The 14237-nt window shown below is 39.8% G+C and overlaps 1 protein-coding gene across 9 annotated transcripts in view; it reads right to left on the bottom strand.

Annotated features, from left to right (window-relative positions):
• The window catches only part of Cdon (cell adhesion associated, oncogene regulated), an 89306-nt gene extending 76453 nt beyond the window's left edge, over positions 1-12853 (bottom strand). For 3 of the 9 annotated variants that reach the window (XM_020182718.2, XM_074066411.1, XM_074066412.1), the window contains exon 1: positions 9285-9527. The gene's annotated coding sequence lies outside the window, so the exon portion shown is untranslated. Of the gene's footprint in view, positions 1-9284; positions 9529-11495; positions 12254-12529; positions 12735-12757 lie in introns of those variants that run through there. The other 6 variants (XM_074066410.1, XM_074066413.1, XM_074066407.1 and 3 more) reach the window with 5 other exon arrangements.
• Positions 12854-14237: the final 1384 nt, after the last annotated feature.

The raw sequence follows: 14237 nt of genomic DNA, 5'->3' as shown, positions 1-14237 counted from the left end.
CTCATTTTTCAATTTAAGCATTTCATTAAGCTAGAAATGCCATACATTAACTTTATTCAAAATATCCAGTCCTATCTACATTTCCTTTAAGCAATACACGAATGATAACAAGAAATGGTCAGTCTTCTTTACTTGGACTCAACACTGTATGTAGACTAGTGGGAGTTCAAGTGTTGCCAAGAATGTCTGGCACATTCCAGTCAACATGTTGTGTCAATCTGTTGGTAATGAGAATGAGATAAGGAACAGATAGTCCGGCAAAAAAGGTCAGCAGCAACACTCAATGGCCCAGATATGCTATTACAATGTCCTAAGCAATTTTCGTACAGTTAGAAAGCAAGAGGCTGAAAATGCCTTAAAGTCAAACACTTCCAAATAATCTGATATCATTAGAAAATGAAGAGGAAATTTTCTTATAGGTTAACAATTGCACTAAGGAATATGTAACATTATTCATGTCAAAGATGTTATGATATAAAGCAGGATCTCTAAGATTTTAACACATCAATCATTTAAAAGTCAAATTAAATGCTAGAGGCATAGCTTAAACAGCATAGAGCCTGCCTAGCAAGGGCAAAGCCCTGAATTCAAACCTAGTAGCATCAAAAAGAAGAAAAAAAAAAATGGACATAAAAGTTAAGAGCTGGGGATGTGCTCAGTGGTGGAATGTTTGCCTAGCATGCATGAGGCACTAGGTTCAATTGTAGTATCAAAAAAAAAGTTTGCGTCAAGTTAACTTGCAGACCCAAAAATAATATTTTTAAACCATTTAGTTGCAACCTAAGAAATACCATCCAAATGAATGAATATTACTGTGGATAAAACTATATTAGACTTATTTTATACTTGTCAACTAGAGATCTGAACAAGTATTCATTCTTGTTCAGTTTTTCTCTTTTCAAATAAAAAAAAAAAACAGACAAGCTTCATCAATCACTAAGAGGGTCTGGTTCTGATATTATATGAGTTCTGTCAACCTTAATCAAATTGCTTGCCAGATTGTAGATAAGTAATGACTTGCTTAGGTTAAGCCAGGCCAGAGTTTTCCTTCTGTAGTATATACATCTCCTGAGTGAAAATAAACAGCCTCACACCTCTCACTGGGAGTTGCACTGGGTTGTGATTACAGCTCAGTTCCTCCAACCAAGGAGGAGGAGCAAACTCTGGCTCTAAGAATATCTACTCCACCTTCCTTCATTTTCAATCTGGTCATTAAGCCCATTTCTAAACTATCCCATTAAGCAGTTAACAATTATTTTTGATCTATATTAAAATAACACAAATTAGCTATGCTTAAATACTTTAGTATTAACATCTGTTTTACAAAGAAGATGCCTAGCAAGCCTGAGGCCCTGAGTTCAAATCCCAGTGCTGCCAAAAAAAAAAAAAATTGCTAAGCAATTGCCAAAGGCAATACTGAAAGAATCACTTAAAACTGAAAAGCTTGAATTCATATTCTGACATACTCAAGAAATGAAAAACTGTCTCAACCACATCAGTCATGGTTATATACAGGATTACCCAGAAATGGTAAAATCAGAAAAAAAGGCACATCAATTTAGACTTTATATTCATTCAGGACACAATGAAGCTCATAAAATGAACTTTATTTTAAAAATGTCCCCTTTGCTAATTTTCTCTCTTCAATGTAATTAGAAGGGCTTTCAAACTTCATATACAGCTGGGCTGTACTCTTAGAGAAGTTCTAAGCATTCTACCTACTCTATAGAAAAGGACTAAAAAGCAAGGGTCCCAGAGATGAGGGGAAAAATGCAATACAAGACACAGCAGGCAGTCAATTTTTAGCTCAGGCAAAATTCACTCCAATATATTTCTTTAGGTCAACAGAATATAGAGTGCAGAATTTGTGGTTTAGAATCATCAAAAACAACAACAACAAAAAGAATTTAACCATTTTCATCTATTACTAAGCCCATATAAATATGTAATTATAACTTAAAATGAGCCTAAAAAGACTGGAGTTCCAAATAACACCCTTTTCCAATATTCAACAAAGAGATTTTAAAGGGCAACTGATTCTGAGCTAGGTTAAAAGTTACATCTGATACTGCTGCTCATTTATCTCATACATTTCTTGTTACGTGGCCAAAAAAAAGAAGAAAAAGAAAGTTGTGAAATCTCTGCAAAGTACAAAGGCTTCTATAACAGTCATTTGAAAAATGATCACCATTACATACAGAGGGAAGAAGAAAATTATTCTGTACACGCAAGAAAAAGAACCACAGAACATGAGTTTGTAATTGCTCAGCAGTGGCTCTGAGGACAGGGTGGGTAATGGCTCCTCCTAGGCCTGTCTGTGCAAGCACCTCCCAGACTAGGTCAGGACTTTTCTTTCCCAATTCCCTGGAGGCACCATTCTTATAAGTCTGCAGGGCACCCAAACAGACAAGGGCCCTGCTCTGCAAAAGTCATACTTTACTCCTTTGTCACCGTATTATTTATTGTTAAATTCCCCAAGTACACATACAGCATACATTCACTCTAGGTGAATCAGACACAAAAGACCCTAGTATTTCTCAGTGAATTAGAAAGAACCTTTACAAGCGATTGGGGACTGTGTTTGCCTACTAAACGTCAAAGGATTGTTTTTTTCCCAGAAAACTCACATTTCAACATGAAGAAAAAAAATCCGCATTTGTACAAACACAACACTCAAGACTCAGTTATTTGTTGAAGGACCACAGTGTTTAATATGAGGGGATTACTGATTTGATTCTATAGCCCACTAACATCTATAATACCAGCTAATTAAATATCTTGTCTATGTGTACATCTAGCTAAGAAATCTGACAAGACATTATAGTTTCTGCTCTATAGGGCGAGTCATTTCCTTATTCTTTCCCTACTAATCTATCAGGGAAGAGAAATCCCAAACTAAGAAGTAAAACACTGAGACTGCATCTTTAAAACAATGTTACTATCATGTTAGGGGGGTGGGACACATTGGCCTGGACTCCCCAAAGTTCACATTAGAAATCCACTTTGGGAGTTAGCTACAAGATTCCTATTACCATTAGTAATATGCTCATAGACAAATCTCTGAGCCAAAATTTATCTGATGCTGCAAAACACTGATATCAAATCTCTGCATAAGCTGTATTGTATGATTAAAAACCCCTCTGCGGCTGCTGTCATAGTAACAAATGTGAAATTATTCTAAGACCTAACCACTATGACAATAGTTCTTTTAAAATGCATCCTCAAACACAAAAGAAATAACAAATCATGACAATTGTGTTTGCTAGCCTAATAGGAGAACACAGTTAACAACCAGTCTAACAATGACTCAAAATTGGTGTTAGTTAGCTAGGAGATTTAAGAAAAAAAAAACTTTTACCTCAAATATATAAAGAAAATTACACAAAAGACTGTGTAGGTCTACAGTCAAAACAAGACTAATGCAATTTCTTTTACAAGAGAAGTCCAACTAAAATACAAAATAATTTAAAACATGGTAACTAGAACTTGGAATTAGGACTAGGGAAAGTTTGATCTGCTTATTTTTGTTGTAACCTCAAAAGGGACTTGCACTATTTTTTAAAAGCCTAATTTTCAATAAATAAGAATCAAACTATACTGATTTAGAGGTCAGAACAATTCTAATCAAGCACTGTGTACAACTGCTCACTGAACAAATACCAAATTATAGTAAAACCAAGACTACTAATTACTTTCATTCTGACACCAGAAATTTCCCTGGCAAGAGGCAGAAACCAGAATATATTTTTTAGTACCTATATATGCAAGATGGACCTCTGTAATACCAAGTATTTAGAACACAAACAGGCAACGCATGACATCAGCATTCTAGATACCAAATGATGTTGCACAGAACAAAAATACATAAATTCATAAAACTGTTAAAATATTCAAAACACATCTGGCAAGCATTTCAGTACTAAGGTGACAAGTGATATCCTAGGATCTTCAACATTTATTTTTTTGTGTGTCCTTTTTTTTTTTTTAGTTTTTTCTAAAGCTTTCTTTAATATTCACTATTTGAAGCTGTGTATTTCTCTGTGAACTTAATATTGAGAATCATGGATTTCACTTTTTTTTTTTTTTGGCAGTACTAGGGTTTGAACTCAGGGCTAGAGTTTGCTAGACAGGTGTTCTACCACTTGAGCCACACCCCCAGCTCACTGGATATTTAAAAGCAAAATTGTGTGTTGAAATCATAGATTCATGGATCTAGAGATGGTAGTTTGTGTTAGTCACTTTTCATCACTGTGACAGAATATCTGAGAAAACTACTTAAGGAGGAAGGATTTACTTCGGCTCAGTTTGAGAGGAACCAGTCCATGGTTGGCTGGCTCCATTGCTATGGACATGTGGTGAGGCAGGATGGCAGCAGGAGCGTGTAACAGAGGAGGCTGCTCACCTCATGGGAGCCACAATGCAGAGAAACAAGAAGGGGCCAGGGATAAGACAGACCCTTTAAAGGCATATCCCCAGTGACCTACTCCCTCCAATCAGGCTCTAGCTCCTAAAACCCCATTCAGCTATAAACTCTTCAACGGATTAATCCAGTTCTGAACTTAGTACCCTCATGATCCAATCACCTCTCAATAGCACCACCAGCTGGGGACCAAGCCTTCAAAAAAGAGCCTTTGTTGAGGATACTTCATATCCAAACCATAACAAACATCTTTTGGAAACTTGTTAGAAAGGGAGAATCTTGGGCTCTACCCAATAGTCACTAAATGAGAATTTGTACTTTAACATCATACCCCCAAACTCAAATGTACATCAATACCTTTCAGGACATCTGAGGGTTAAGTAATCAATAGACAGTGCAAGGAAAGGGTAAGGGGGTGATGTAGGAGAAAATCATGTATTCCTTAAAGAATAAGGGTTTGATGGGCATGGAGGCAATTATTACATCACACAGCACCATGAGAGTGGTGTTCCCAGACTGCAAGAGAAATAGCAAAGCATGTATTACATCCAAGCAATGCAAAATAACTGGGATGGCAGAAACACCAGATAGGAAACTAATCTGTATGCCCTACTAATTATCTGGACTTTGAAAATAAGTGAGCAACTCATGGGCTCTGAAGGACTTTTAAGGAAAGTAGACATGCTCAGATTTATGTTTAAGGAAGATCACTACTCTGGCAAAATAGAAGACGGATGATTGGAAAAGGAGAAACTAAGACTGAAGCTAGGAAATGACAAAGATATTTTTTCATCTCATATTCTGAATCTCTTTTGATCTGCTCCCTATTTTTGAAAAGGAATGTGGAAGGGTAAAGTAGTGCTAACACAGAAAAGACAAAGAAGATATGCTTCTAAGTTACAGGGAGGGTGAAAAGGGTAGTTATGTGCCTACATAAAACAGTAAAAACTCAATATATATTCCTGCTTTATAAAATAGAAAAAATATTACTTTGGAAATTCAGGATTCTATAGTCCCTTCAACCTAAATACCAATTATTAACATAAAATACTGTATTTATAAATATAAGATATGTACATAGGTTAGATATATAGAGAGAGAGATCCCAGAAAGATCCTGAATAGTTCTGTTGCTTGGATAAGTCACTGATGTTCACCTTTCTCCTCTAGGAGTTATTTCTCTTAAAACTCAAGTTTAGGAAAATTTGCTATAGGACTGAATAAGTAACTGGGCCAACAGATGACTTCAAGTAAATTCTCAGATGTGCACCTAGAAAAAAGTAGCAAATACTATACCTGTAAAGGACATAATTTCTGACACTGACATACTCAAAGTATTACCCAATTCATCCTCATTCTCTCTTTTCTCCTCCTCTACTCATCCCCATTCTCTCTCACTGTATATGCCCAAGCTGGACTTGAACTAACGATTCTCCTGCCTCATGCTCTCCAGTGCTGAGATTCCAGGTAAATACCACTATGCCCGGCTCCCTATTTTCTCTTTAAATAAGAAAGACAAAATAAATATGTGACATTTAATTGTTAGTGATAAACTAAGAATTACATTTCAAGTGAAAAGAGCCAGCAAATAAGAGGCACTACCCAACTTTAAACTGGGGTTGGTTTGGAAAAACGTGTATCCAATGGCTATTTGGAACCAGAACACCTTTTCTCCCTCCAGAATTATGGTAGTGGTAGTAGGTATATAGCCTAACCACATCATAGAAGCCTGTTTTATGGAACATTAGTATTTTTACAAAGGCCCCTAGAGGTCACTTGGTCAAATCTCTCATCCACAAAAGATTCTTTTCACACCATCCTTTGTAAATGCCACTAGAACAGTACAGTAACAAGGAGTTCACACCCTTCAAAACAGCATGCCCTCTCATGAGGTGGTTCTATTTTTTAGATAGCTCTTCTTTCTTCTGGAACATAATCTGCATCTCTGAGTGCCCCTAGAGAACAAAAGATGAGTCACTTATCACTATTCTAACCCTCCTCACTGCCAATGACCTCCTGGCCACTGGTGGTCTGATTTAAGAAGAAAAGAGGAGAAAAGACCCTCTAGAATCCAGGGGATCCCTTCCTTGTCCATGGCTGTGGGTGAAGAATAGCCTTGTATCAAAGCACTGTAAATAGCAAGATTTAATAAATTTACAAATGCTGAAATATACAATGACTCCCGGGAGAATAATGGCTAGTGTCAAGCAGAACACCTGGAAAATCCTAAATCAACATTTCCTATAACAGAAATACAATCTATTCATCACAACCACAGACCCCTCCAAAATTTGAAGAAGAAAGAAAAAAAAAATTTATGATTCATCTATATCACTTTGTATTCTTGTTTCACTGCTGATGAAGTAAATTTTATTTAGCATATAAGGGAATTCCAACAACACAAACATATTCTAAATGTATGAGACATAGCCTGACAGCAATTGTTAATAGGGTTAATAGCCAAAACTCTTCTCCCTAATATAAATGTGTGGTCCTATTCTTCAGAATTTTCCTGGACTACAACATACTAGCCATCCTAGCTCCATTTTCTTCCATTTTTGGCAGACTTTTCTTTTTTAATTATGTTGCTTCATTTTAAACTCAAAGAACATTACACTAAAGTTGGGCTGATGGTTACTTCTGGCCAATTTTAAATATTGATTATGGCATTTAATCCTGAGCATGAAAGATATAAACTACCCTAGGTGTTCCTTTTTTCCCTACATTGAGGCTCCCTCTTTTCCCTCCTAAAAACAAGCAAAATAAGTGCAATAATCAGAGTATTTGATTTATGGAATTGTAATTGAGGTAACTGTATTACCTTCAATCCAGTTTTATACATAAAAATGAGGTCACAGTTATTTTTCTAAACTAGCCACTGGGATCTTCTTAGGAAAAAATGTTATTTTCTTTTTTTCTGCCAATGACTGTATACCCAATGTGCCAATAAAATGTATTGTGAATTTCAAAACACAAAAGACTTTATAACAATTTCTAAAGCATGAATTAATACTGTACACAATAAAATAGAGAATCGCACAGACATAATGAGAAGTGCAGGAACCAAACACAGAAGTACACACTGTATGAACCCATTTTCATTAAATTCAAGAACAGGCAAAACTGATCTATGGTGAGAATGGTCTGAATAGTTGTGGCCTACTATGGGGAGGGAGGACTGGTGAAGGGCGCCAGGGAGACTTCCCAGGTGAAGGGAATGTTATCTTGATCAGACAATGATCACCTTGGCGTGTACATAACTAATAGTTCACTTGGCTGCTCACTTCCTATATTTGCTATACATTTATGTATATTTTTATATTTTGCCTCTATTGGAAAAAGAACAACATGTTGTTTCCAAGTGCCATCTAAGTTTCAAATGGAAATTTAAGAAAATTTTAACATACTAAGTCTGCAGCAGTTACATGTACCACACTGTTACAAACTTCTAAGAATTCCTCATTATTTAGTGCTTCAACATAATCACTTATGGATCAAAGTAATATACTACCAGGCCCTAGAGGAGTTAATAAAAACAACAGCAGCTAACATTCATAGAGGTTTTACTATCTGTCAAGTGCTTTACTTTCATTATCTCATTTAATCCCCACCACAGCGTCAGACATACTATTGGTTTTATCCCCATTCTACAGATAAAGACTCCAAGACTAGGTCAAGATCATTGCCCAATCTCACAAAAATAACAAAAGAAATAGCTGAAAAGCAAGCTCTGTCAACTTCTCAATTCTGTTTGTTTAGGGAATATAAAAATAAAATCAACCAACAGTTCCAAGCAGCAAAACATGAGCAGAATATGTAACCTAAGCTCAATAATATAACCAGTATATGCATATTTTTCTCTATTAAAAGGCACATCACTGGCTCCCAAAAATTGAAGTTCCTACCCACATTCCAATTGACATAGAGCAGAACAAAATGTTCTATGGGGTAAATTTGTTTTAATCATTTCTGGACATCAAAATATATCACACAGCAAAGCAACTAAACTGTGAACCAAGACAGCGCCTAACTTCAGTGTTTACTCCAATTCATCTGAGAGCCCTTTCATTTTGGCCATTCTCGTAGGAGGCATGCCCAGGATTAAGGTGGAAAAAAATTAAACATAGTCTCCAAAAGGAACCTTATTTTCTAAAATACACTGCATTGTGAGGAGAATTGGGTACAGGACTACATGGGAATTGGAAGAACTGTGCACCGTTTGCAACGTGGGGGTTTTAGTCACAACAAAATATATCACATTAACCATCAAACATGCTACTGCATTCTGCATTAGTTGAAAACGATTAGCACTGGGACTCACATTCCCAGATGAAAATCAATTAACTAAACCACCCACAATTCCCAACCGGTCCTCCTTGAAAAGTACACAAGAAACAAACTGGGCTCTGAAAAATGTGTTTCAAAAAATTATTTAGGGCAGGGGAGGATGGACAGGACAGGAAGACACATTAATACATTTCAAAAATGCTGTTCCAAAGATTTTACAGAATGTTTTTGGAAGATATATTTCATTTATTTAGGGCTGCGAGCAAGTCTGTAAGGCAATGCCTCAAAAATGCCAGAAACCCAAAGAATTCTTAAAAAGCAACAGAAAAGAAAGACATCTCCTACATGAATTTAAATTCTACAATTTAACAAAAACACAAAATGCTATCAAAAGCATAAACTAAAATATGCCTATTCCAACAAGCTTTCATCTCTGCAAATCCAATTTGCATCCCATAAAAGCCTGACTTTGCTCTCAATTTTTAAGTTATTACACAATACATCAGCACTTATAGGCAAGACCAAACTGTAACACAATTTTACATATTTATCAAAAGATCATTCAAAAGAAAACTTACCTACTCTGCAACGTGTATATGCTTGTGCTTCAGAGGGAAAACAGAGAGGCGACTTTCTGTACTTACACTGGAGTTGGCTTCAGTGCGAAAAGCACATCACCACAGCCCGGCTTGTATTAAAGTCCCCACTAGCAGCCTGCCCTTGGGTTGGGCTTTTCTCTTCCGAGATAAGCTGTTAAGTCATGCCTTGATTTTAGATCTGCTAACATATGGAGTTTTCTAATGCTGCCTTCTCTCTGCCCCCTCATCCACGCCCCCCCGCCCCACCACTCTACTCCACTCCCTTTCCACACACACACATACACACATACAAAAAAGGCACTGCAGGGCAGAAATTCCTCAGGTGCTCGCTAATGGAATTCCCAGGGTCTTGGAGCCGCTTCGGGGATCAAGAGATCTCATAGCCCCTGCTGGGGTAAGGAGCTGCGAGTCTGTTCCATTTAATCAAATACAGAATGAATTTTCAGCTCTATTCACTAGCTTGTCTCCAGGGCTCTCAAAAGGCACCAGGCAGCTAGAATCACACACATGTGGCTTTTAGGGCAGTATAATTAGTTTGATTTTAAAAAGCCACATTAATAATATCACCTCAGGACCATTATTCAGGGGACAGATAACAATGATACTGTATGTTTTAAGCCTGACAATGGAGGAAAAGCACACAAACAATAAGTTGAAGGATTAAAAAAAAAGTTTTTCATTCCATTGCAAACCAATATTTTAAAAATGACATTAAGTATATTCCATATATGACAACCAAATAAAGCCTTCCTCCCCATGCTCTTGCGAATTAGTGAACGTATGCCAAATACACAACAAAAAAGTACCAGTGTTTGCATACAACATATGTTAAATAAAAACAATATAACTTTTTCTAATTCAATCTGAGTTAAACTTTTTGAAAAAAGGACCAATCAAAAAAAAAAAAAAAAGTTAAAAGCAAATCCTTCAGAGCAATACATTTAGCAACCAGACTCCAAATTTTTTCTAATCTAATTAGTTTGCATTAAGTAGTAAATTCACTGCAATTCACCTTCACTTCTACTATGTTGTCTTAGCAATATATACTTCTACATAGTACCAATGCTGATCATATGGTGTTAGGTAACATAATTACACATTAAAACAACAAACTTTCCAATTCGTTATTTTTACATTTCCCATCCCTTTCCTGATTTCACGAAGATAATGTTTAATTCCTGAATTCATTAGAAACAATCACCAATTTTTAGTCTACACATTCACAAAAGAAACATCTCTAGAGAATATTTTTACTTCAATTTATATTTTGACAGAATCACAAATGAAATTGTCTAGGAAGCAATGAAAAATAAGAGGAAAGCACAAGAAGCAGTTATCAAAATTTACCTGACCTTTTTAAAGCAACACCCTGAAACAGAAATTATTATTCCTACACACTGCCTTAGTCTATATATGCCTTGATGATGGGGGAGGGTCCTATCTTAAAGTGAACTCAATTGCTTTCATAAAAGTTAAACCACCTGCAAAGAAGGCAAGGTGTTAAGGTAGATTTAGAAGGCAACCTACACACTGCTAGATTAGTATGCTCCAGGTCCTAAGGGCTCTTTGTACTTCCCGCTTGAGAGCCAGAGCTGTTTAAGCACTTTGCACAGAAGAGGAGTTGATGAGAACCATCGCAATCAATCAAGGCATCCCAAGTGAGTTACTACACAAACAACAGCACAGCACCTCTAGTAACTGATTTTCCTGGTTGACTAAACTATTCAAACAACGACAGATTTCCCAAATACTACATCCAAGTTTTTGCGTTAAAGTTAAACAATATACATTTGTGTGTGTTTTATAGAAATATAAATGTTTCTGCTCTACACACTGCCAAACGCACACCCAGGGCACGTCTTTACAAAATGAAACAGGTTTTCTCCATCCTTCTCATATAACTTAAAAGTATGTGGCAGTTTATTTCAACATGTGCATAACAGAGACTGCAGTATTTGCTGCCTCTCTGGGTTCCTAAGAATTCTTTCGAGTTACACACTAATTTAAATTTTCCAGAAAATTTCTGAAGGTTTTCTTTCATCTTATCCAAAAGTTAAACTATCCCTACTCCACATTTTCAGCTAAAAATAGATGCGGGGGGGCGAGGGGGCGGGATAGCTATAAGATGTAATAGAATGTCTAGCAGTACACTAAGAATAAACCCATTTCATTCTCCAGCCTTCTACCCACCTTCTTCTGGCACACTGTCCTTTAGGTATGCCAAACGTCAGTTGGGAATCCGAGAGCCATGCTATCAGTGAGGCATGGACTCAGAATTAACAACTTGGCCTCTTTCATCTTTCCTGGCACTGGCCTGAGAATAAATCTCATGTTACTTTTTAGTCCAACCTCCTGTATTCCAAGGTGTCTGATTCAGGACATGAAGACTGACTTTCTGTTAATGAGACTCCCTAAATTCTAGATCCCAACTAGAGAACAGCCCACCCTTAAAAAAAAGCACCTGCCACCCTCTGTCGTCCCCACCAGGAAAAGCAGGCATTCTGTGGAGAGCTCCTTTTAGGAGGGCCTTCCACCTGATTTGGTGGGGTTAGGGAGAACAATGAAGGGAAGGGCAAGGGAGTCTATCTCCCTCAGTGATTTATTACTGAAATTCCTAGATGTGGAGAGAAAGGAACAAAGGTCTGGAAGTTGCAGACTGAAATAAATAGCGCTGTATTTAATGTATTTAGCAAATGATAATGCAATCCACAGAAAGCTTTACAGAGGAGAAGGCAAAATACACTCCCTGGGGCTGGGAAGTCACTGAGTCTGTGAAGGCAGAGAAAGATACATTGTGCAGGAAATTTCTGTTGCTTCTCGCTACACATAAATCACTGTCTCTCGCGGGCACTCTGAGGGTATGGAGGGGCGAGGGACCGACCCCGCTCTCTTGGGAAAACACGCCGGCGCCCCTTGCTCCCCGCTACGCTGCACCCCACCTGCCCCAGCCGGATCATCCTCCAAGACAGACTTCATCGTGTCACTGACACCTCACCCCGCCTCCTCCCACGAGGTGGCTCCGAGTGCCCGAGGATGCAGAATGTCGGAGCTCCCTGCTGGGCGCCCATCAGCTGCTCTTCCCAACCCCGGACCCTCACGCTCTCCGGGGCACACTGGCTTGCGCTTCCCCAGGACCTCCCGCTCCCGAGCCGCGTGGCCCCCGCGCTCCGTCTACCCGGGCCACCCCTCTCTCCGACCCTGCTGCGGGACCCCCGCCCCCGCACCTCTCCAAGGGGCTGGCTAAGCCCCCAGACCTCCTGCGCGGCAGCCAGCTCCGAAAGCCACCCCCAGGTCATCCCCCCGCGCGCTGGCGGCGGCTACGGCGGCAGCGGCTGCGATCACAACCGGCCCCTCCATACACCGGGCAGGGCAGCAGGAGGGCGCGGCGCCTTGCACGCAGGGGTGGGGGCGCTGGGGCGGGCGCGTGGGCACTGGGTCCCCTCGTCTCGTACCGAGCCGCGCGAGCCGGGAACCCGGGCTCAGGGGAGGGGAGCTGGGGGGCGGAGTCCCGGGGCGTGCCCCCGCGGCCGCGCTCCTCCCCGCCAAGCGCGGGGACGCGCGAACAGGCGAGCGCTGGTCTGGCGAGGTGCACGAGAACAGCGGGAGGAGGGAACCCGGCCGAGACGGAGGCGGGCCGCGGAAGCCTCAGCTCCCCGCCGGCCCGCGCCCCGCCGCAGGGTGCGCGCGCAGCCTGCCAGATCAGCGGCGGGGCATGGGCCGTACCATGTGCCGGGTGGGGAGGGACTCTCTGCGCCGGACCTTCTCCCTGTCACCTTTCTGCTTGTTCTACTAGAACGCCATCGCAGGCGAGCATAGAAGACCCTCTTCTAGGGTATAGAACAGGTGAGGATGAGCTGCCTCAACAAGTCACAGAGGTGCCCATAATGTCCACACTCACTTTCCCCTCACCTCCACTTTCCCAGGAGAGGAGCAATTTCTGGCCTGTACACAAACGGGCTGCACGTCGCCAGTGTTCCCGCCCAGGCCCCGCCCCTCCTCTTCTGCTACTCCCTCCCTTCTCCAGGCTCTTACCTAGTGACTCTCCTAGAAGTCTGACTTCCCAGTGCCTTTTCAAGACTTTGAGTCTTTAGTTGCCTAGGCACCTTCGTCTGATTCCCCAACTCTCTGTCCCTGCCTTCACCTACGGCTCTGGCAGGTAAACAAAAATTCCTGGGAACTAGGAGAGGCTTAGTGTCGCCTGGTGAAACCGGCATGGCCTTTGGCCCCAAGGTCTTCTCAGTTTGTCCCTAGTACCTGCCCCAAGTTATTTGATCTCACTGAATGAACCTTAGTTCAAACAGAAAAATGGGGGAAATATCCTTTCTATTTAAAAGGTTGTGTGAAATATAAATATGCACCTGCCACTCAGCGGGCATCTGAGGACTGTAACTTCTAGTTATTATAATTAATATTAATAGCAGATCATTTTCCTTTTTACTATCATTATCATTACTTACTGTCAGTTCAGTTACAAAAAGAGTCCTAATGATACTTGGTGGTCATAAATACTCAGTATTGTACTTCAGGTGAAATGCACATTCTCCCTTACCTTTTCAGCTTTAGCTAGATCCAGGATCTTCAGGAAAGCCTCTGGAAAGAAAATCAGTATAGGAGAGGGAAAAAAAGAACTCTTAACTCTGGCTTGTCCTCAGCGTTCCATTTTTTTACTTATTCAGACAAAGACTCTGTATATACGTTAACATGATTTAGAAATGATTTTTCAGTCAGTAAATAAGATTTCCTGCAAAAACATAGAAGAGAAAAAGAAGAAAGAAAAAACAGAAGGTTTAAATGAAATGAGAGTTTTGTGCACATGGAATAGAAATCCGGTAAGTTTATTGTAGCTCTCTAAAGAATCCTACAGTTCCACGACAGGGACTTCCAGGTTCTTCTCTCAGGACTCAATTGACTTTGGGCACCTTCATATCTCAG

This window comes from Castor canadensis, chromosome 2 (genome assembly GCF_047511655.1).
Source record: "Castor canadensis chromosome 2, mCasCan1.hap1v2, whole genome shotgun sequence".
NCBI lineage: Eukaryota > Metazoa > Chordata > Mammalia > Rodentia > Castoridae > Castor > Castor canadensis.
The sequence above is the reverse complement of the archived record's forward strand: the minus strand, read 5'-3'. Positions and strand labels throughout refer to the sequence as shown.